The sequence below is a fragment of the Microcaecilia unicolor genome, chromosome 12 (genome assembly GCF_901765095.1).
Source record: "Microcaecilia unicolor chromosome 12, aMicUni1.1, whole genome shotgun sequence".
NCBI lineage: Eukaryota > Metazoa > Chordata > Amphibia > Gymnophiona > Siphonopidae > Microcaecilia > Microcaecilia unicolor.
The window spans coordinates 12,274,148-12,298,475 of NC_044042.1; the positions used below are offsets into that span (position 1 = coordinate 12,274,148).

Consider the following 24,328-nt stretch of genomic DNA (forward strand, 5'->3'; position numbering starts at 1 on the left):
GGGGAGAGAGGAGGTTCACTGGACATGGGTGGCTGCAGTGGGCGCAGGGGTAGAGGAGGGGTTGCTGGACATGGGGGGCGGAAGGGGGGGCAGGGGGAGAGGAGGGTCACTGGACATGGGTGGCAGGAGGGGGGCAGGGGAGAGAGAGGAGGGTCGCTGGACATGGGTGGCTGCAGTGGGCGCAGGGGTAGAGGAGGGTCGCTGGACATGGGTGGCTGCAGGGGGGGCAGGGGGTCACTGGACATGGGTGGCAAGGGGGGCAGGGGAGAGGAGGAGGGTCGCTGGACATGGGTGGCTAGAGGGGGGGCAGGGGGAGAGGGAGGGTCGCTGGACATGGGTGGCTGCAGTGGGCGCAGGGGTAGAGGAGGGTCGCTGGACATGGGTGCTGCAGGGGCGGGCAGGGGGTCACTGGACATGGGTGGCTGAAGGGGGGCAGGGGAGAGAGGAGGGTCGCTGGACATGGGTGGCTAGAGGGGGGGCAGGGGAGAGAGGAGGGTCGCTGGACATGGGTGGCTGCAGTGGGCGCAGGGGTAGAGGTAGGGTCGCTGGACATGGGTGGCTGCAGGGGGGGCAGGGGGTCACTGGGGTGGCTGAAGGGGGGCAGGGGAGAGAGGAGGGTCACTGGACATGGGTGGCTAGAGGGGGGGCAGGGGAGAGAGGAGGGTCGCTGGACATGGGTGGCTGCAGGGGGGCAGGGGGTCGCTGGACATGGGTGGCTGCAGGGGAGCCGAGGGAAACCTTGCTAGCGCCTGTTTCATTTTTGCCAGAAACGGGCCTTTTTTACTAGTCTCCTAATATTAACCGGTTAGGTTTAAACCAGTCAGAAATAAACTGGATATTTAGTGCTGGTCACCAGGCTGATTGCCAACTGCAGGGTTCCCTCCTGCAGTCTGAACATCGGCCCCTTGGACTTTTATAAAAATAAAGATGAGGTGATTGAGATCTCCACGATAAATATTCCTGTGGATCACTTTTGGGATTGGGTTTTCCATAGTTGAATCTGACCAGTTAATTCAATTGGTTAATAAGTTTGGAAAAGGTTTCTGTGATTAAATACCTTGTCCAATGACGTTGCTTAAGCATTTGCCTTTCGAATCAATTGTCTGGTTAATCTCTCTTTTAAGTTTGATGTTGAACAAGGAGTGTTCCCTCAAGACACTAGGGGCCCTGTTTACTAAGGTGCACTAGCATTTTTAGCGCGTGCTAAAACTTAGAACACACTGTGTAGACGCCCATAAGAATATTATGGGCATCTACACGATTAACGCACGCTAAGAAAATGCGAATGCGCCTCTAGCATGGCTTAGTAAACAAGGCCCTAGAATTGTTATGCTCACTCCATCATTGAAAGATTCTTATAAGTCTCCTGATCTTTGTACAAATATGTTTCTGTGAGTCTGACGTCCTGCACGTACAACTTGCAGGACGTCAGAAACAGAATGAAGCCTTCGGAGGAAGAAGAGGACCTAATCGGCTGGCGGGGATTTGGGTCCCCCGCCAGCAAAGGTAGCCCACGGTGTCGGCGGGGGAGGCTTGGCGGCGGGAGGGGGGGTCATGAGACTCGTCGGCAGGGGGGTTCAGACCCCCCCTGGCCACACGTAGCTACACCACTGATTTAGAGTGCACTAAAAACGCTAGTGTACCTTAGTAAACTGGGCCCTTGGTATGTTACCCTCCTCTGAATCGTGTTGTCTTTTTATGTCCCCTAGGGCCCTGTTTACTAAGCAGCGTTATAGGTGCATTAACATTTTTAACGAATGTTAACCATGTACGTGCCTACAATATCCCTATAGGCGCCTACATGGTTAGAATGAACGCCAAGTGTTGGCATACTAAAAACACTAATGCACCTTAGTAACGCAGTCTTTCCCGATCCTATTTAATTTTACATTATCCAGATTGCAATGGCCTCAAATACAAATCTACCTACGCATCAAGCTTCTCCTTCATAGGAACTCAGCTATGGAATGCATTGCCTAAACTCTTAAAATCAACTCAGAATCATCTAAACTTCAAGAAATTATTGAAAGCCACCCTGTTCAAGAAGGCGTACCATCCAGACATTACTTGGTTTATTTCTTATCTGTTCAGCTAAATTTATGGACCCTAATGTTCTTCCATTATCTTTTATTATCTTTGTTGTCTTAGACGATACGTTTACGATTACTTTTTTTACTATGACATCCTCAGAGTGGAGGAGTGGCCTAGTGGTTAGGGTGGTGGACTTTGGTCCTGGGGAACTGAGTTGGATTCCCACTTCAGGCACAGGCAGCTCCTTGTGACTCTGGGCAAGTCACTTAACCCTCCATTGCCCCATGTAAGCCGCATTGAGCCTGCCATGCGTGGGAAAGCGCAGGGTACAAATGTAACAAAAATAAAAATAGATACTATTGGAGATTCTACATGGAATGTTGCTACTATTGGAGATTCTACATGGAATGTTGCTATTCCACTAGTAACATTCCATGTAGAAGGCTGCGCAGGCTTCTGTTTCTGTGAGTCTGACGTCCTGTACGTACGTGCAGGACGTCAGACTCACAGAAGCAGAAGCCTGCGCGGCCACATTGGTGATCTGCAAGGGCCGACTTCTACATGGAATGTTGCTACTGGAATAGCAACATTCCATGTAGAATCTCAAATAGTAGCAACAGTGGAGGAGTGGCCTAGTGGTTAGGGTGGTGGACTTTGGTCCTGGGGAACTGAGTTGGATTCCCACTTCAGGCACAGGCAGCTCCTTGTGACTCTGGGCAAGTCACTTAACCCTCCATTGCTCCATGTAAGCCGCATTGAGCCTGCCATGAGTGGGAAAGCGCGGGGTACAAATGTAACAAAAACAAAACTGTAGCCTACCCATGTTATTGTGTAAGCCACATTGAGCCTGCAACTAGTGGGAAAATGTGGGGTATAAATGTGTTAAATAAATAAAATAAAAATAAATAAACAGGGTCCTTAGTAATACATGGCCTCCAAAATTGAACACAAACCTCCAGTTGGGGCCTCAACAATGACAGGGACAGGTAACGTGAACTGTGAAAATCGCAAGGTCCACTATTCTTAACATGAAGCTGTATCAAGCAAGAGACAGAGATATCCGAAGAGCTTTAGAAACCAAAACTTCACTTGCCATGGAAAATTAAGTAGCTGCTACTGTCACCCACCTTATTTCCATTCTCACACATGCTGTCTGTTTCCTCGTAGACCCCGGCAGATTCTTTCCACGCTGGGTCACATTTTCCGTTCCTGCGTGCCACAAACACAACCTCACAGCAGGCCTGGTCCTCATTGTGTTGGCTTTTGCCTGCATTGATCACCCTTAAAATGAAACAAAAGACATATTTATTGCTTTGTTTTTTTTTTTTTCTTTTCCGGGTTTTTAAAATTGCATGATGTACCACGTACTGTTAGAATATCCTTCTGAAAATCGCCAATATTAAATCAAATTCCTTGTTGCTTGGAGGATGTTGTATGGAATTTAAATCTTTCACATTACAGCCATAGCTTATAAATCTTAAATCTACAGGGCTGTACATTTAGGGGTAGATATTCAGCCCCCGGTGGTCAGTGGTTTTTAGGCCACTTATAGCTGTGGGCTGAATTATCTCCAGATATTCAATGCTGGGGGCCATGTCACAAGTGTCTGGCAGAATCCCAAGAAGTAGCAAGATTCTGGAATTCCAAAGAGTAGCAAGATTCCGGAATCTCAAAGAGTAGCAAGATTCCGGAATCCCAAAGAGTAGCAAGTTTCCGGAATCTCAAAGAGTAGCAAGATTCCGGAATCCCAAAGGGTAACACGATTCCAGAGTCCCAAAGGGTAACACGATTCCGGAATCCCAAAGAGTAGCAAGTTTCTGGAATCCCAAAAGGATGCGAGATTCCATGCTATTCACCTTAGGGATAAGCAGTGGCTTTCCCCAGGTCTATCTTAATAATGGTTTATGGACTTTTCCTCCAGGAAGTTCTCCAAACCTCTTTTAAACCCAGATACACTAACTGCTTTTATTACATCCTGTCAATGAGTTGCAGAGCTTCATGGTGGTAGCTAATTATGCAGGAGAAGGAACAGTCATCAGCTGCTTCTGTCATCTTTGAATTTATTTAATTTTTTTGGACTAGAGCCTTGTAAACACTACTAAAATGATACACATCTGAGGCAGCCTCCAGAGAAGAGCAAACATAGCTGCAATTTAGGGATATGTAGGTGTTATTACCTGGTCATTAAAACGCTACTGGTGCTGTTACTTATCATGGGCACTGCCTCCTCTGACTCGGAATAATTCTAGGGTCTGGAAACAATGTGATTCTGCCAACCACAGTGACTGTTAGACTGGGATTAGGGATCATGTGTTACACTGGTCAGCGGGTTGCAGATACAGTTGTAATGGAGCTTTTTGGTCTCTCATATGGAGAGGGAAGAATTCTGTTACCTCGTGTCTGGCATGTGTAAGGTCTTCAGCACAGGAACCACAGGGGGATTTGTTTTGTTTTTGTGCCTCAAGGATAACTTGGAGTTTCTTCTGCCTCTGAGCACTGTGTATACTGATCGAGGCTCCTTTAACTACTGAAAATGTAGTTACCCTGCTCCAGCAATTACGTGGCTGACCAGTGCATTGCGTCTGTTCATACCTGCGTACTGCTGGGAGCTCGGCTTGGGCCCTCCTGCAGCTCCCGAATCAGCCTTTTATCAAGATTTTCTGTTTCCTCTCACTCACTCTCAGAAAGGCTCAAGACGGCAGAGCTGTTCCTTTAAGAGGGTTATTATTCTAACCCGGGGTTCTCAACTCAGTCCTCAGGAAAACATCCAGCCAGTCGGGTTTTCAGGATACCCACAATGGATATGTAGAAGGTAATGCAATCTCATACATATTTTATTTTTGTTACATTTGTACCCCGCGCTTTCCCACTCATGGCAGGCTCAATACAGCTTACATGGGGCTATGGAGGGTTAAGTGACTTGCCCAGAGTCCACCACCCTAACCACTAGGCCACTCCTCCACTGTTGCTACTATTTGAGATTCTACATGGAATGTTGCTATTCCACTAGCAACATTCCATGTAGAAGCCTGCCCTTGCAGATCACCAATGTGGCCGCGCAGGCTTCTGCGAGTCTGACGTCCTGCACGTACGTGCAGGACGTCAGACTCACAGAAACAGAAGCCTGCGCAGCCTTCTACATGGAATGTTGCTAGTGGAATAGCAACATTCCATGTAGAATCTCCAGTAGTAGCAACATTCCATGTAGAATCTCCAATAGTATCTATTTAATTTTTGTTACATTTGTACCCTGCGCTTTCCCACTCATGGCAGGCTCAATGCGGCTTACAAGGGGCAATGGAGGGTTAAGTGACTTGCCTAGAGTCACAAGGAGCTGCCTGTGCCTGAAGTGGGAATCGAACTGAGTTCCTCAGTTCCCCAGGACCAAACACCACCCTAACCACTAGGCCACTCCTCCACCATTCATTGTGGATATCCTGAAAACCTGACTGGCTGGGTGCCAAGTTACCCTGTTCTCTAGACTGGAGATTTTGGGACAGTCCTGGATTACTGACCACCCCATCCTGTGTATTTCGGAACTTGCCGCACGGATTTCAATGGGCAGAACCAGGCACTACAAATCCCTAAGCTTTGGAATGCAAGTTCAAAACCATGACTAGCCAAAAACCATGACTAGCCAAGAAGTCTCCAGCCTGGAATCGGGTAACTTGGCATCTATATGGGTGTATCTCAAGGACGGGGTTAAGATCTTCTGTTGTAACCTCTTCAGCACCTCTTACTGAGTCCACTTGCCCCTGAATGTATTTAACAGGATTTCCTTCAAAGCCTATGCGTTGAGTCACAGAGAACGTATCCCTCTCCAAGAGGCAAGGGGATTTTTTTTTTGGTAGAGGAAGTTCTGGCGCAAGAGTTGTGATATGAGAGACCAGAGTTGAAGGGGGAGGGGTAGACTCGGGAGTAAATCAGGATCAGTTTTTTTTTTTTTTTTACAGAATGAGTAACGGATGCATGAACAGCCCCTTTCACTCCTTCCTCGAGGGGATCCTCTGTAATGCAGAAACAAGGTTAATGCTGGAGCTTGAATAAGGTTTGTGGTATAGCAGTAGGAAGGAAAAAATGGACAGACAGAATAGACCATGAGGCGTTTATTGACCCTTACATTTTGTTTCCATCTCATTTAACCAGTGCATTTTTTTCTAGCAAAAAAGGTGCCAGTACTCAAATGCCAGGTCACCCTTCAGGGGTGGGGTGATCACTGAGGGACTCACCCCACAATAACCAGGTCCCCTGCAACCAGTCACAGAATCTATGACAAGGCAGAATTGGTGTGTAGAACCTGAGCTCTTTCATTAAAACTTGGGGACCATGGGTCAATTTTAGCAGACAATGGAAAAGGTGCCAGTACCCCCTCAAAAAAAGCCCTGCTAAAGAGAGACAAGATTCCACACAGAATTTCAAAGAGTAGCAACATTCCATGTAGAACCCCGAAGAATAGCAAGATTCTGGAATCCTAAAGAGTGACAAGATTCTATGCAGAATCTCAGAGAGTAGCAACATTCCATGTAGAACCCCAAAGAATAGCAAGATTCTGGAATCCTAAAGAGCAGTGTGTTTTTTCTAGTGAAAAAGGTGCCGGTACTCAAATGCCAGGCCACCCTTCAGGGGTGGGGTGATCACTGAGGGACCCACCCCATAATAGCCAGGCCCCCTGCAACCAGTCACAGAATCTATGACAAGGCAGAATTGGTGTGTAGAGCCTGAGCTCTTTCATTAAAACTTGGGGACCATGGATCAATTTTAGCAGACAATGGAAAAGGTGCCGGTACTCAGTACCCTAAAAAAAAAGCCTTGCACGTAACCCTAGATTCTGGATCATCGCTGCCTCCCTCCCTCCCTCCCCCCATCTGCTGCTGTTGGCAGCCCTGAGTCCCTGTACAGTAGAGATGATGCAGGGCCTGTATGTAACATGAAAGCCTGCTCTCTGATTCCACATTAGACACAGACTCTTAAATTTCAGACAGGTTAAGCAGCCTAAGTAGCTATTTATCACTGCCAAGATCACAGATGTAGCCCCTCTTCCCCCACCAGTGTGGTTAACATACTGCTCTTCCCTCGGTAATATGTAGCTGTGCAAATGTAAACATTAAAATTATCTGTAAAATCAACATGGGGAAAATAACACTTAGGAGTCTGTTTCCTGTACCTTGAAGAAAATAAGGTAACATTGAAAAAACGTCCACCTTGTTCATTCTGATTATAGAGTTTTATACTATACATTATAGAGATTACTTTACGATTACGTGGTCAACCGTCCAACACTGCCACTCTGGAAGAGAAAAACAAATGTTTGCTTCAGCAAAGATGCATTGCCCTTCCGGAGCTGACAAAAGCTGGTTTGAATATAACCATCCATGATACAAGCTCACTGCTCATTGGCATGTTGGCTTGAGTCTTGGAATGGACGCCAAGGATGTTTCAGTTGAATTCAACACAACACACTTCTCCTTAGTTAATGTCAATGTTGTACTTATTAATCGCTGTTTCCCCTAAAACAAGGTTTCAACACGATGTACAGTTACAGTTGCCCTAAGGTTATACATAATGCAATCATAGCACAGTAGTTAGCTTAATAACAGCGTTCAAAAAAATATGTTTTTTCAACAGTTTACAAAATTTTAAATAATTCTTCTCAACTCCAATAATTAATGGAAGAGAATTCCATGAAGGTTCGGCAATAACAGCAAAGATAGTATTAAGTATCCTAAAAAGATTGTGGGGCTCTTTTACTATGCCAATTTGGAACTACCGTCTGGCTACTGCGTGGCCCGGATGGTAATTTAATTTTTTACACATGCCCACTATGTGTGCCGGAAAATATATTTTATTTTCTGGCACGTGGCGCTAACCAGGCGGCAATCGGCATTGTACACGCGCTGACAATTACTGCCCAGTTAACGTGTGGGAGCTTACTGCTAAGTCAACGGGTGGTGGTAAGGTCTCAGGCCCAAAATGGACACGTGCCAATTTTCATTTTGCCGCACGTCCATTTTTGGCCCAAAAAGAAGACCTTTTTTGCAGGTGCGCCGAAAAATGGACCTGCATGCATCCAATAAGCCATGTACTAAGCCATTTAGATTACTGCAATGGTATCTATGCAGGTTGCAAAGAACAACCAACAAAGAAACTTCAGACCACACAGAATACAGCAGCCAGATTGATATTCGGAAAACCAAAATTTGAAAGTGCCAAACCCATTCGCAAAAAACTGCATTGGCTTCCCACTAAGGAACATATTGCCTTCAAGGTCTGCACTCTTGTCCACAGGATTATTTATGGTGAAGTTCCTGGATACATGTTGGACCTCATAAAATTATCACCTAGAAATAGTACCAGCCTATCCCGAACTTATTTAAATCTGCATTATCCAGACTGCAATGGACTTAGATACAAATCAACTTATGCATCCAGCTTTTCTTACATAAGTACACAACTGTGGAACGCTTTGCCAGTGGCATACCAAGGGGGGGGGGGGGGCGGTGGGGGCGGTCCGCCCCAGGTGCACGCCGCTGGGGGGGGGGGGGGTGCCACGTGCCTGTCGGCTCTTCGTTTTCATGCTCCCTTTGCCCCGGAACAGGTTGCTTCCTGTTCCAGGGCAGAGGGAGCATGAAAACGAAGAGCCAGCAGGCACGCGGCAACCCCCACCCCCAGCGGCGTGCACCTGGGGGGGGGGGGTTCTTTCGCCGGGGAGGCGTCGCGCTGTTCCGGGGGGGCGCTGCAACCGGGGGGCGGGGCGCATCGAGGAATCCTGTGCAGAAGGAATGGATCCTCAGAAGCTTAGCTGAAATTGGGTGGTGGAGCAGTTGGGGGGAAGAGGGTAGGGGAGGGCAGACTTATACGGTCTGTAACAGAGCCGGTGATGGGAGGCGGGACTGGTGGTTGGGAGGCGGGAAATACTGCTGGGCAGACTTATATGGTCTGTGCCCTGAAAAGGACAGGTACAAATTCAAGGTAAGGTATACACATATGAGTTTGTCTTGGGCAGACTGGATGGACCATACAGGTCTTTTTCTGCCGTCATCTACTATGTTACTATGTCAGCCCCCCTAGGAACGCCACTGCGCTTTGCCCAAAACCATGAGATCTATTCATAACCACCTTAACTTCAGGAAACTACCAAAAACCATCTTGTTTAAGAAGGCCTACCCCCCTGACCCAAATTAACTTCCTACTTCCTGCGGCACAGCAAAATATGGACCGTACTAGACTTCTATCACCACCCCCTCTTAATTTCCTTGTTGCTTTATACTGATATCTCTTACATGCTTACTACTGTACTATGTATTTGTATTATTGAACCGGAGCCTGCCTCTACGGTATAGTGTAAGCCACATTGAGCCTGCAACTAAGTGGGAAAATGTGGGATATAAATGTGTTAAATAAATAAATAAAAACATGCATCTGCACCAGCGCAGGCCACTTTTCAGCGCACCTTACAAAAGGACACCTGTGTTTTACCAAAAGACAAAGGGCAGAGAATAAGCTGTTAAACCATGCAAACCAGAGCTCATAAAGCAAACCCAGAAATCTTTATTCTTTGCTAGACTGAGAAATAAAAGTTTTAGGATCTCTGGCTAAGACAATTCTGATAATAATGACTTGTAGGCCAACAGGAGATGCCTGGATGCATCAGATACCTGGCAAAATTGTTGTCGGTCTTCTGCTCATTTCTGCAGCTCTGCCACTGCCCTGGAACAGCTGACACCATTCTGCAATAGGAAGTTGTACATATTCAAAGCAGGAAGTCCCACGATTGGGTCAGCAGCAGAGCGGTAATGCGGTGAAGGCTAATTTCTTACCGGCCTGGAGGGGGGGGGGGGGGGGAGGAGGACTGATCTTGTGACACTGTGTAGCAAGACCTCGAGTTTATTTACATTCCAGTTCCTCAAACTCTTTTAGCAAGCATCCAGCTTAAGGGCTGGCACAACCAGCAGGCAGAACTAGGCAGTTGCCTAGGGCCACAGTTCCGGTGGGAAGGGCAGCAAAGAGCAGTTTACCACATTAATTTGTGCTGCTAAGGCATAGTAAGTGCAAAAACGCTAACACACATTCAGTAAAACATTCCATAGACGTGAAGTTCTGACTTCCATTAGAATATATGGGAATAACAATCTCCACAACCACTGGGGCCCTTTTACTGAGCCGCGTAAGCGTCTACGTGCGCCCAACACACGCCAAAATGGACTATCGCACGGCTACCGCGTAGCTCTTGAGGTAATTTATTTTTGCCACGCATCCGATATGCACGGCTGAAAAAATAATTTTTCTGCCGCACGCCACGTGGCCTGCAAAAAAAAAAAGCCTCTTTTTTTTGCTAAAAATGGACATGCAGCAAAATCAAAGCTGCGCCACATCTATTTTGGGTCGGAGACCTTACCTCCAGCCATAGACTTAGAAGTAAAGAATTTGGGCGGTAATGACCCTGCTGTGTCCGTTGCCAGAAAATTAAAAAATATGTTTCAGACGCACGTAGCGGACGCGTGCCAAAATTGAATTACCCGCAAGGTGCCGGCAGTCAGTAACTGGGCGGCAACTCCAATCTGGCGCACGTAGGCACCTACGCGGGTTTAGTAAAAGGGCCATGAGTCTGGCTACGCCTCTGGACAGAGCCCAAAACATTTGAGAAACACAGGAAGGTCAAGTCATATTAGCAATCAGAACAGGAAAAGTGGTAAAGTATAGGCTGACAGCAGGGGCGTAGCCAGACTTCGACGGGAGGGGGGTCCAGAGCCCGAGGTGAGGGGGCACATTTTAGCCGCTGCCGACTCCCCCCCCCCGCCGCCGCCAACTTCACCCCCCCCGCCGCAGCAACCCTCTCAACCCCCCCTTCCCGCGTCAACCCTCTCCAGCCGCGTACCTTTGTTGGCGGGGGACCCCAACCCCGCCAGCCGAAGTTGCTCTCCTCGGCCGCGCGGCGTTGGTTGCTGAATGATTGATCAAGTTTCTGTGCGTGCGTCTGACCACGCATAGAAACTTGATCAGATCATTCAGCAAGCAACGCCCTGCGGCCGAGGAGAGAACTTCAGCTGCCAGGGGGTTGGGGTCCCCCGCCAGCAAAGGTATGCGACGGCAGTGGGGGAGGGGTGGTGGCGGGCCGGGGGGGGCGAGAGGGTTGTGGCAGGGGGGGTTCAGGGCCAAATCTATGGGGGCCCAGGCCCCCGTGGCCCATAGTAGCTACGCATCTGTGGCTGTTTGAATCTACTGCTTTGCCTTGAATGCAGCCTATTCTTTGCCACCCCAACAAGCTGCCGCCCTGGTCAGCCACCTACTCCGCGTAGTGCTTAAGCCAAGCCCTGTGGGTTTGTACAGTCAGCCCAAAGAAACCAGCCTACAAAATCCAAGCTAGAACCAGCAGACTGCTAGCGAGTGCTTCCCTGCCCTGTGCTAAACACAGTCACTTCCTCCTCCGTGAGAGCTGCAAAACCCAGCTTCAAGAAGCCTTGTTTGAAAGCACTGCCGGCATCCTTTCCTTCAAATTCTATTTTCCCACATAGGCGAAATGTTCTTTGCTTCTGCAATTCAGTGCATCTTTTGTTTTTAATGAAAACATTATGTTTAATAATACACTGGTATCAGTGGAATCACACTCCCCAGGCTACGACACACTAAATACATAAGCTAGTTCTCAAACGCGGGGAGATGACCTTCAACTGACCTGCTTCACACAGTCCCACAGTCTGTACACACATCCTCAGGTGCACACCCTGCTGTGGGTTGTGCTCTGGCTACTGTGGTGTACTCAGCACACTGCTTTCAGTTTTAATTCCAGGCTTTTTAGTTTCAAGACTTTAAAAAAAACCCAACAACCCAGTCAGAGCAGACGGCAGCAAAACTAATTTCTTTCATTATAAGATCAATCAATGCAGATACTCACATCCTCCTAAATGCAAGTAAGACATAAGACATAAGCATCGCCACACTGGGACCAGGCCAAAGGTCCAACTAGCCCAGCACCCTGTCTCCGACAGCGGCCAATCCAGGTCACAATCACCTGACAAGATCCACGGAGCAAAGCATTTTGTACTGCTTGTCCCAGGAATAGTGGATTTTTCCCTACGTCCATTTAATAACATTCTATGGCCTTTTCCTTCAGGAAGCCGTCCAAACCTTTCTTAAACTCTGCTAAGCTAACCGCCTTAACCACATTCTCCAGCAACGAATTCCAGAGTCGAATTACGCGCTGAGTAAAGAAACATTTTCTCTTATTTGTTTTAAACTTACTGCACTCCAGCTTCATCGCATGCCCCCCTTGTCCTAGTATTTTTGGAAAGCGTGAACAGACGCTTCACATCTACCCGTTCAACTCCACTCATTATTTTATAGACCTCTATCATATCACCCCTCAGCCGCCTTTTCTCCAGCTGAAGAGCCATAGCTGCTTTAGCCTTTCCTCATAGGAAGTCGTCCCATCCCCTTAATCATCTTTGTCGCCCTTCTCTGCACTTTTTCTAATTCCACTATATGTTTTTTTGAGGTGCGGCGACCAGAATTGAACACAATACTCTAGGTGCAGTCGCACCATGGACCGATACAGTGGCATTATAATATCTTATGTCTATTCCACTAGGAGAGCATGGCACAATGCAGCATGGCAACCCTCTGTGTTAGGGCCGCCGAGAGACTGAGCCGCTAAGACAGTGGGTGGCGTTTAAAGTCTCAGGCCGAACAAGGACGCGCGCTGGTTTTCATTTTGCCGCACGTCCATTTTCTGGCACATCAAACAAAAAAATCCCCTTTTTCCAGGCGCGCTCAGGAAATGGACCAGCTTGCGTCGAAAACACGCGCCTACACCAGGGCAGGACACTTTTGGGCACTCCTTAGTAAAAAGGCACCTCAACGATCTGCTTGGGATCAAAAAACAAAAACAAATACCCACCCACAACATTACAACACATAAATGAGGAAATTTCCACAAAAACCTAGCTCAAAGGCACATGGCCCACGATTTAAACCAGACGCGTAGCCAGGTTTGTGACGCCAGGGGTAGCGGAAAGGCGCACGCACGGTTGTAGTGCGGTGGACTGCCTGAAAAATAGGTGCCGGGACTGTCTGAATTCGTTTGGGGGCGCAGTTACTCCCCTGGTACCCCACCTAGCTACGCCACTGATTTAAACACCAAAGGTCCTGTCGCTTTTTCTGCATATCTCTTGAAGATCAGGAATATATGTATCTTAGATCCCAAAGCAGATCATTCAAAATGTTTGAAATATAAACTTACAAGTGCATTCACTCAGCAGCTCTTCAGTACCTCTCCACTCTTACCTCTCCCTAAACTCCTTCCCGGGAATTCCGTTCATCAGGTAAATCTCTCTTATCTGTACCCTTCTCCATACACCTGGAGTAGGCTTCCTGAGTCAGTACATCACTCTCCAGCTCTGGCCGTCTTCAAATCTAGGTTAAAAGCCCACCCTTTTGAGGCTGCTTTTAACTCCTAACTCCTATTCACTTGTTCAGTACCCATGTCTGTTTTATCATTCCCACCTTAAGTAATAATTCCCTTATCCCTTATTTGTCCGTTTGTCTGTCCTGATTAACCTGTAAGCTCTGTCGAGCAGGGGCTGTCTCTTACAGGTTCAATGAACAGCACTGCATACATCTAGTAGTGCTATAGAAATGATAAGTAGTAGTAGTGTTTGGGAACCGGAATCTTGATAATCTTAGGGATTCCGGAATCTTGCAACTCTTTGGGATTCTGGAATCTTGCTACTCTTTGTCCTTATCCCTTATTTGTCCCGTTTGTCTGTCTTGATTAGATTGCAAGCTCTGTGGAGCAGGGACTGTCTCTTCATGTTCAAGTGTACAGCGCTGCGTACATCTAGTAGTGCTATAGAAATGATAAGTAGTAGTAGTGTTTGGGATTCTGGAATCTTGCTACTCTTTGGGACTCAGCACAGAATGTTGTTACTCTTTGAGATTCCAGAATCTTGCTACTTTTTGGGATTCTGCAATCTTGCTACTCTTTGTCCTTATCCCTTAGTTGTCCTGTTTGTGTGTCCTGATTAGATTGTAAGCTCTATCAAGCAGGGACTGTCTCTTCATGTTAAAGTGTACAGTGCTGCGTACGTCTAGTAGCTCTATAGAAATGCTAAGTAGTAGTAGTAAATGAAGAACCAGTTGCAATCAGGCTCCAATTCAAACATCATCCCCAGGGTTGTCCTTAGTGTCACAACGTCCACTGATGATTCTAGAAAGCCAGTCAGATATAAAGATTGCTGGTCACCCCTACAGAAGCCAGAATTTCAGGCTTCATCTTCCCAGTAATAGTTATATAATATGTTCTCACCAATGGCGGAAGAATTTCCAGTGCTATTCCCAAAACTTCCATAACATATTAACCATATCCACCAGAACAACTACTGGGGCTTAAGAAACCTTAGATTGTTCCTTCTCCACTGGTACTCCATAAATTCTGTTTATGATGTACAAATTCTTTTTTTTTTAATGTACATTTTCATAATACATCAAAAACAATTTCAAATTAGGATAAAGGACCAATACAGAAATGATTCCCAAAAAGAAACCAAAACACAGTACGAAACAATTGGCGTTATATAGTCCACAACAGAGGGTGACAAGAATCCCAACACTCCTGAGGAAAAAGGATATAATAAATGGGAAAAAAGTAAAAAATAGCAAATTGAGTGCCAATTACTACTAAAGGGTCAGCATTGCAAAGGTGGCTCATTCTCCACTGATAGCAGAACCTTTACCTTCCAAGAAATCTGGGAAGCGTTATAAAGATATATAAGTATGATTATTTTGGATACACATTCGGAGGGATACCTTAATTGAAACTTAGCACCTAAATCAATAACTCATTCACGAAGGTTCAGGAATTGCCTACATCTGGACTGAGTAGACTTGGCCACGTCAAGAAAGATCAAAACTTTCCCCCCAAGAAAGCTTAAATCTTTAGTCTCAAAGTAAAGCTGCAATAACGCTTCCTTATTTTGGTAGAAAACAAAATGTCACTAACAAGTTAGTCCTTATAACAACTTCTTCATGGGACTTCTCTAAAATGCCCCGAGAACTGAAAAACAGCCAAACACAATCCAAAAGGGTTGTGTGGAATGAATGTAAAGAAATGAGGAAAGTGGGAAATACCCTCAGGAACCGAGGCTTCTGCCAAGGTCTAATCAACAAGACACTATTATCAAGTTTCTTTCATGGGGTAAATATTCCCTACTCCACTCATTCAAAAATGCCCATATAAGAGCACAAATATTAAAGATAACTGAGTAACAAAAATTGTTCAAGCTACCTCTCGAGCACTTCTCTAAAATGCCAGTCAAGTCCAGACTATCTGATGAAACATCCATCACAGACGAATCTCTTTCAGGAGTCCATTGCATCTTAGGGACTGGTAGATAATAAACCCTATGCAGTGATGGGAGACCTTCTGAGGAGTATTTAAATACCTCCTGCAGGTATTTATAAAACATTTCTTTACTCATACTACCCCTCTCCTCAAGTCGCTTCACTGGCTCCCTATCCGTTTTCGCATCCTGTTCAAACTTCTTCTACTAACCTATAAATGTACTCACTCTGCTGCTCCCCAGTATCTCTCCACACTCGTCCTTCCCTACACCCTTTCCCGTTCACTCCGTTCCCTGGATAAATCCAACTGCCAACTCCAGACTTCGCTCCTTCTGTCTTGCTGCGCCCTATGCCTGGAATAGACTTCCTGAGCCCCTACGTCTTGCCCCATCCTTGACCATTTTTAAATCTAGATTGAAAGCCCACCTCTTAACATTGCTTTTGACTTGTATCCACTCGCCTCCACCTACCCTCCTCTCCTCTTTCCTCTACACATTAATTGATTTGTTTGCTTTATTTTTTTTATTTTTTGTCTACTAGATTGTAAGCTCTTTGAGCAGGGACTGTCTTTCTTCTCTGTTTGTGCAGCGCTGCATACACTTTGTAGCGCTATAGAAATGCTAAATAGTAGTAGTAGTAGTCATTAGTTGAGGAAAATATAACAGGCGCAAGTTCATCATTTATCATTTACTAGCAGTTGAGCCCGTAAAAACGGGCTGGTATTGGGGTTTTTCCTTACTTCCCCCTCCCTCTCTCCCTCCCCGCGAGGTCGCCACCGCTACCGTTTCCCCCCCCCCCCGGAGTCGCCGCCATTCCTCTACCCGGCCTGGGCCCTCTCTCTCTCCGCTACTAAACTTACACATCCATTCGCCGGAACGCAGCACGCACATCAGCTGAGCTGCCGTCGGCCCTTCCTTCTCTGCCTGTGTCCGGCCCTCCTGTGACGTAACGTCAGCGAGGGCGGGACACAGGCAGGGAAGGAAGGCCGACGGCAGCTCAGCTGATGTGTGTGCTGCGTTCCGGCGAATGGATGTGTAAGTTTAGTAGCGGAGAGAGGGCCCGGGCCGGGGGGGGGGGGGGGGTAACGGTAGCGGCGACCCCGGGTGGGTGGGTGGGGGGGGGGAGCGGTATCAACTTCGGCGGCGCAGTTTCCCTCTCTGTCCCGCCCTCGTCATCACGTATTGACGCGGGGGCAGGACAGAGAGGGAAGTCTCTACTGCGCATTTGCGAGTGAGTCGGTCACTCGCCGTTTATATGTTTGATTCATTGTATATACCGTTTCTTATTGCAACTGCAAAACAGAACGGTTTACATTAAAAAAATACAACTCATACATACATACAAACAAACAAACAAACAAACAAACATACAAACATACAAATAACTAAGAACTCCAATCATTAACAGAAAAGCACAGCAAGCCAAAAATGACAAAGAGGGACATAACTAGTACGATCTACAGATTAAAAATACAGTTAAACCTAACCTTCTACACCTTCTCTACTATCATAAGTTCTGTTCATTACAGTTCAAGTGCTTTGTATAATTCTCAAAGTTCTCCAAATTTCTCTAAAAGCATCTGATCTGGCAAGAAAACAGCTCAAGACTGTTTAATCTATAAATTTTCCGAAGGTTAAAATGGTGAAACCAATAGATACGTTGAAGAGATGTCTTCAAGAAGTTTTAGAAATTCCTCAAGCAAGTTTGCCACCCTTTAATCAAGTTTATTACGTACCACAAAAAGAATTGGTTCGGCAACAACAAAATGAGTCTTTGGATGTGTCAGCAATTTTGGAAACTTCTGAAACGGAACAAGCTAAACCAGCAACCTCGATAGCCACATTAGCTTTAACGCCAGATAAAGCACGGCTCTTCAGACTGTTCTTCAAAAATAGAGATAAATTATTTCTCGGATTAAAAATGAATTTGCTTCCTGACGTCTCGAAAGAGACTCCAAGAAGGAGAGAAAACAATTTTACTCCTAAACCGGCTGTTCTCCAATTAGGAGGAGTATTTGATTTAGGATTTCCTTGCAAATGCATCATTCGACTTAATTTGACAAAATATGTTTTCTCGGACCCTTCACATTTGACATCATTCATTGCCTCCAGAAGTTCAACAGGAGTTTAATATAATAATTTGCTGTCCTGCTCTAGGTATAATTACTTATAATAAGTTCTTTTTTTTTTCTTCTTGTATACCTCTTGAAATTTGGACTTCTTGGATCCAGCTTATGTGGACTTGAGTGTTAACACTTCACTGTTATATAATTATAATGTATTATAATCTTCTGCTTTTCTTTTCTTTTGGAAGTTTGTAATGCTTTTCTGACTCAAGTGTTTAACCTTGAAATTTGAATGTGATGTAAAATTAAAAATCCTATATAATAAAAACCAACCTCAACGTTCTGAAGCTGACTCCGTGGCTTCAGTGAAGGGTTTGAAGCTTCTGAAGCTCAGGCTCCATCTCTGTAAGCTCCGCCCTCGAGTACTTCCAGGTTCGTCACAAGCAGAAGTGACCAACCATATGAGGTTTCTCGGCTTCAGAATGTTGGAGGTGCATTCTATTAAATAGGATTGGTCAGTTCCTTGAAGCACAGCCAGAGCTCAGTGTCCTGCACAGTAACAGTCAGACACCAGAGAGAGAGAGAGGGGGGGGGGGGGGGGGGGGCTGACACCAGAGAGAGGGAGGGAGGGGGGGGGCCTGACACCAGAGAGGGGGGGGGAGGTATCTCTGTCACACACACACACTCTCTCTCACAGTCAATGTCTTTCTCTCTCTCACTCTCACACACTGTCTCTCACACACTCTATTCAAAGCACTTAGCCTTCCAAAGTTCCTTAGAAACCTATGGAACTTTGGAAGGCTAAGTGCTTTGAAAATATGCCTCTATGTCTCACACTGTATCACATTCACTCTCTATGTGTCACAGTCACTCACACACTCTCTTGGTCTTATACACTCAGTCTCACAGAGAGTCTGTGTCTCACACACTCTCTCTCGCACACATTGTATCTGTGTGAAACACACTCTCTCTCTCACACACTGTGAGTCACATACGCACTTGCACACACTCTCATTCTCTCACAGACACACTTGCACCCAGACTCACTCTTTCTCTTTCACACACACACTCGCACATACACTTTCTCAAACATACACACTCCGAGGAAAACCTTGCTAGTGCCCGTTTCATTTGTGTCAGAAATGGGCCTTTTTTACTAGTATAATAATTAAAAAAAAGAGACTGTTTAATCTGTTGCACTTGGCCTGAAAGTTCTTCAATCTGCCCTCCAAGCACATTCACTATTTCCTCGAGTACCTTTTCATCAATAGATGATACAGATAAGGCACATACCTTGTAAACTGAGTCTAAAGCACTCCAGATGAAGTCAAAGGTCACCTCCATCAGTTTTACAAGGGATGGAATAACCAACCTTTTCCCTGGATCATGCATAGCTCCTCCTGGTGCAGTCGGGACATTGGCCCAAGTTCCAGGTTTAATAATTCTTGGGGTAGAGGGTAAAGCCTTCCCCCCAACAGAGGCCGTAGACGGTGGTGGAGTTCCAACCGCTGTCAGCATCTCAGGCATTGCCATATCTCGGAGTGCCGAAGGAAGTGCCGGAGGAACAGCTGGGCCAGCCAGGCTGAGCGAAGCGTCGCTGTCCAATTCAGGGCTCTTCCTCACGCTCTGTTGAGTAAATACACCCGAAATGATACTCTGGTATGTGCAGGATGTCAGACTCACAGAAACAGAACGAAGCCTTGCGCCGGAAGAAGAGGACCTCGGCTGGCGGGGGTTGGGGTCCCCCGCCAGCAAAGGTAGCCTATGGCGATGGTGACTGACCCAGAAAACTCACATCCTTAAAGCAAAACTACGATTGAAGAATCCAATCACAGTTATGCTGCAAGGCAAAGGGGGTTATCAAGGTTGCTTTGGTAACAATAGAAAACCAGAAAGATCAAAACTACCATCAGCCCCTACCCTAGCAGCCTTCGTTGGACCTGGAGTCCCTGATTCAATATAGAAAGCTTTTGTGATAGGTGGCATTGCGTCACTAGAGATTTGCAATGTCTCCTTCAAATATTTCTTCACCATCTCCCTCGGAGAGAGAACAGGGGACTTTTGGCAATTCTAAAATCTCACATTCAATCTAAGATCACGGGTTTCGAAAGCTTCCCGTTTCCGACGAATGTTCGTACTGTCCTTCATCAGAGCTGTTTGAGCAGACTGCAGTTTCTCCATCTGAGACTCCATAATCCTCACCCTCTTTTCTTGTTTCCCAGCAATATCCCCACATTGCTTAATATGAGATTGAGCAGATTCAGGGATCTTCAAAACATTAACCAAACAATTCAGCAAGGAATGTTCCAAATCTCCCAAAGCCTGAAAGACTCAGTAAGTTTCTCAGGTCTCTTCTTCAACCTCATTAAAGGGGTCTTCTAAAAGGGAGCGCTAGCGTTTTTAGCTCGTGCGAAAAATCAGCTGGCGCTAAACGCTCAGACACCCATAATGGGCACTCTCGAACAGCAGCTTGCAGGGGGTGGGGTCTGTCGGATATACTGGATGGTCGGATCAGCGAAGGTTGGATAATCGAGACTCATTTTCCATAGGCCAGTGGTCCGCTCAGGTCCACTGATTTACAGTATGAGTCGCCCCTGTGGAAAAACTTCATCGGAGAAAACCGAGTTCCAAAATTAGACTGGGTTTTGGTTTTAGATACTTCACAGGGGCTGTGGTATTATTTAATGCATTTGATATGTAATATCACAGTCACTCAGCAGGTCTGGGAAGAGGAATATCTACAGGGGCTGAGCTAATCCCACCACGGTTTAACTCCTGTAATTTCTAATGCAGAGCCGAACATAGAAACAGAGAACAATGAAGGCTGATAAAGACCATCCAGTCTGCCCATCCATGCTATCTACTGTCCCTTCCGTAGAGATCCCTATCTGCTTCTCTCAAGCTTTCTTGAATTCCACCACCTCCAGTAGGAGGCCGTTCCGCACATCCATCACCCTTTTCATAATGAAGTATTTTCTCAGGCTACTCCTGGATCTGTCCCCTTTCACCTTCATCGTATGCCCCCTCATTCCAGAGTTTCCCTTCAGACGTGCCTTTTGTGCATTTATGCCACAGAGGTATTTCAGTGTCTCTATCATATCTCCCAGGGCTTCTGACTTTCAGTGCACATGAGCAGCAGGTAGAACATAAGAATAAAAGCCTTGCAATACTGGGATAGACCAAAGGTCCATCGCGCTCAGTTTCCAGCAGTGGCCAATCCAGATCACAAGTACCAAGCAAAAGAAAACAGATTTTACGCTGCTTATCCTAGGAAAAAAAGTTGTGGATGTTCCCAAGCCCATCTTAATAATGGCTTATGGACTTTTCTTTTAGGAAATTAGCCAAATGCTTTTTAAACCCTGCTAAGCTAACTGCTTTTACAGCATTCTCTGGCAACGAATTCCAGAGTTTAATTACATGTTAAGTGAAAAATCATATTCCACAATTTGTTCTAAATTTACTACTTAGTATCTTCATTGTGTGTCCCCTAGTCCTAGTATTTTTGAAAAGAGTAAACAAACAATTCACGTCTACCATTTCCACTTCACTCAATATTTTATAGACTTGTATTATATGTCCCCTCAGTCATCTCTTCTCCAAGCTGAAGATCCCTGGGCTCTTTACCTTTCCTCATAGGCTGTGTATGAGTTTGGTTAGCTGCTCGCTCCTGCTCCATAGCTGGCTAGTTGACCCATTCCAGCCCGTATATGCCCTTGAAAAGGAGACATAAAAGGGAGGTGGAGGGAGGAAAAACCTATAGCCAAGTTCTTTGGTTGGGGAAGCAGGACATGATGGACAGATGACAATGTAAAATTACTATTTTCCGGAAGGGAAGGGTGTTGCACTCTCTCTGGAAATAGCAGCTGTATATCAAACTGTTCCCTAGAAATCTAAGGACACCAGAGGTCAGGGTGCCCCAGAGTTGGAGACGTAGGACAGGCTCATATCTTAGGTTTTTATTCTTTGTCATGAGGTGTCCATTTTTCTGTTGTGCCCTACAAAACAGATTCATGCCCAACCTGGTCAATGCATTTGCAAGGGGCCTTATGACATGCCGATCAGTCCCACCGCACACCACCCAACACAGGCCACAACAGACGACAGGAGAGGAAACCCACCAGTGAGGCAACATCTGGGAATATCTGGCTCTCAGTCTCCTTGGAGAACAGGGTGCATCATGGTTTGGATTTGAGCCTCCTGAAGAATTCAAGCATAATATCGAATTTCCCCACTCCATAATGAGAAACTCAGGTGCTCACCTCCCCATCCCAAGAAGATGTATTTAATATTCATAAAAAGGATTCCCAGCTTTGCAAGTTTTTATAGTACAGTAAAGTCCTGATTATCTGACCTAAACAGGACCGACAGTTGTCAGATAAATGAAAAGTCGGATAATACGGAAAACAATGGTAACCCCTCAAACAATGCAGAACAAAGTCTGTAAAAGCAGGTGTCCCGGGCTCACAGCGGTGGTAAAAGTAGGATCCCGAGGTCGGAAAACGGAAAGAGAAGCCGTGTGATGTCACTGGGGGGGGGGGGGGGGGGGGGGGGTGGGGGGTCTGTCAGATATGCCAGTCGGATCAGCGCAGGTCAGATAATCGAGACTTTACTGTATGTCCATGAATGGCAATTTTGGTGCCCCCTCCTCCACCCATCCTTCTGATTCAATCCCCTCCTCCCCCATCTACTACTACTACTACTATTTAACATTTCTAAAGCGCTACTAGGGTTACACAGCGCTGTACAATTTAACATAAAGGACAGTCCCTGCTCAAAGAGCTTACAATCTAAAGACAGTCAGTCCGATAGGGGCAGTCAAATTGGGGCAGTCTGGATTTCCTGAGAGGTGAGAGTTAGGTGCCGAAGGCAGCATTGAAGAGGTGGGCTTTGAGCAAAGACTTGAAGATGGGCAGGGAGGGGGCTTGGCGTAAGGGCTCAGGAAGGTTGTTACAGGCATAGGGTGAGGCGAGGCAGAATGAGCGGAGCCTGGAGTTGGCGGTGGTGGAGAAGGGTACCGAGAGGAGGGATTTGTCCTGTGAACGGAGGTTACGGGTAGGGACGTAAGGGGAGATGAGGGTAGAGAGGTAAGGAGGGGCTGCAGATCGAGTGCATTTGTAGGTGAGTAGGAGAAGCTTGAACTGTATTCGGTATCTGATCGGAAGCCAGTGAAGTGACCTGAGGAGAGGGGTGATATGAGTAGATCGGTTCTGGCGGAATATAAGACGTGCAGCAGAGTTCTGGACAGATTGAAGGGGGGATAGATGGCTAAGGGGAAAAATCTGGTACAATACTTTGTGTAGCCTGAAGAAAGCCCAGTTTAATCTAGTGAATGATCTGGGCCAGTCGGGGCTGCAGGAGAGGGGGAGTCCTGGGCATCCAGGGGTGCAGGGAAGGCCAGGCATTAATAATAGGCTCATTGTGTAATAGCAGTAGATCAGGCACAAAAGAGTGAATTCCAGGTCTATGGTTTATCCTTTTCATTAAAGCTGATTAGTCCACTTTAATGTTGGATGGCCTGAAATCAGCAAATAAGTGGTTTTGAAGCATACTGAAAAGTGCTTCCTCCCCCCCCCCCCCAAAAAAAAAACCTTACAGGTGTTAACGTGACCTATTTGACTGCCCCTATCGGACCGACCGTTCACTTGTCTATTAGATTGTAAGCTCTTTGAGCAGGGACTGTCTCTCTTTGTTAAACTGTACAGCGCTGCGTAACCCTAGTAGCGCTTTAGAAATGTTAAGTAGTAGTAGTAGTAGTATTACATATAGCAGTGATTTAACCAGAGCTGAGATTGTGATGTCATAATGCCTCATTCCACCAATGCCTAAGAGCCAACCTCATCAGTGATGTCACAATGGCTTGATTGTCCTATATTTGTCTCACTCTTATCTATTAGATTGTAAGCTCTTTGAGCAGGGACTGTCTCTCTTTGTTAAACTGTACAGCGCTGTGTAACCCTAGTAGCGCTCTAGAAATGTTAAGTAGTAGTAGTACCTTAAAAAACTGAAATGGGTCGACCAATGCTCAAGGTCAACAAAGGTCAGCCCCCCCTGATTCATATCCTGCTTTAGATCTGAAGTGTGGCTGGTGTACAGGTGTATAATGCTGAGGAAACAGGGAGGGCAACCAGGAAGGAGTCTCTGGGCTTCTGGAAAGGCTCTTTGCATGGGCTACCGGATGGCACGGGCCAACCCAGTCCCTGTTGGTGCAGCAGCTGCACAGAGACCACAGTCACTCACTTCTGCAATGCAGACACAACGGGGAGCGATCGGGGAGGGGGAGGGTGTTACTCACTCGGCATAGCCCGTGTCCCAGGGTAGGCGCTTGCACCCCTGGGGGGTCTGCACGGCTCTGACCGTGTGGTCGGCAGCTTGCTGCTCCTGGTCCGGGATCAGCTGGAGGAAGGCGGGTCTGCAGACAGGGTACCTCGGGGGCAAGGGGGCCGGTTCCGGGAGGAGATCATGGGGTTCCTGCTCCGAGGAGCTGCTGCCGCCGGCCAAGCCGCTCACCACACTGGCCACGGCCGTCCTGAGTCTGCTGATCATCCTCCCTCCCCGGTGGCGCCGGCTGTGCACTGAGGAGTCCGGGAAGCTGCTGCACGACCGAGCACAGCTCCACTCCCGTCACGTGAGCTGAGACCGGACACACTCAGTAGTGCAGTGCCAAAGGAGACACCCCCCCAGCCCTCACACTTCCCTGCAGGAGGTTCCCCCCCCTCAACCTTTAAACGTTCACGCAGGAGACACCTACACCTCCCTCCCGTCACACCTATCTCCCCACCCCCCCCCCCCCCCCCCCCCCCCCCCCCCCCCGCCATTACAGTTCTCTGCAGGAGACCCTTCCAGCCATTAAACCTTCCCGCAGGAGGAAACACCTCCTCTCATCACACCTCCCTGCAA

General features: G+C 46.8%; 1 pseudogene; it reads right to left on the reverse strand.

Moving 5' to 3' along the window:
- LOC115482076 overlaps positions 1-24,107 on the reverse strand; it is a 40,794-nt pseudogene extending 16,687 nt beyond the window's left edge.
- Between the last annotated feature and the right edge of the window lie 221 nt (positions 24,108-24,328).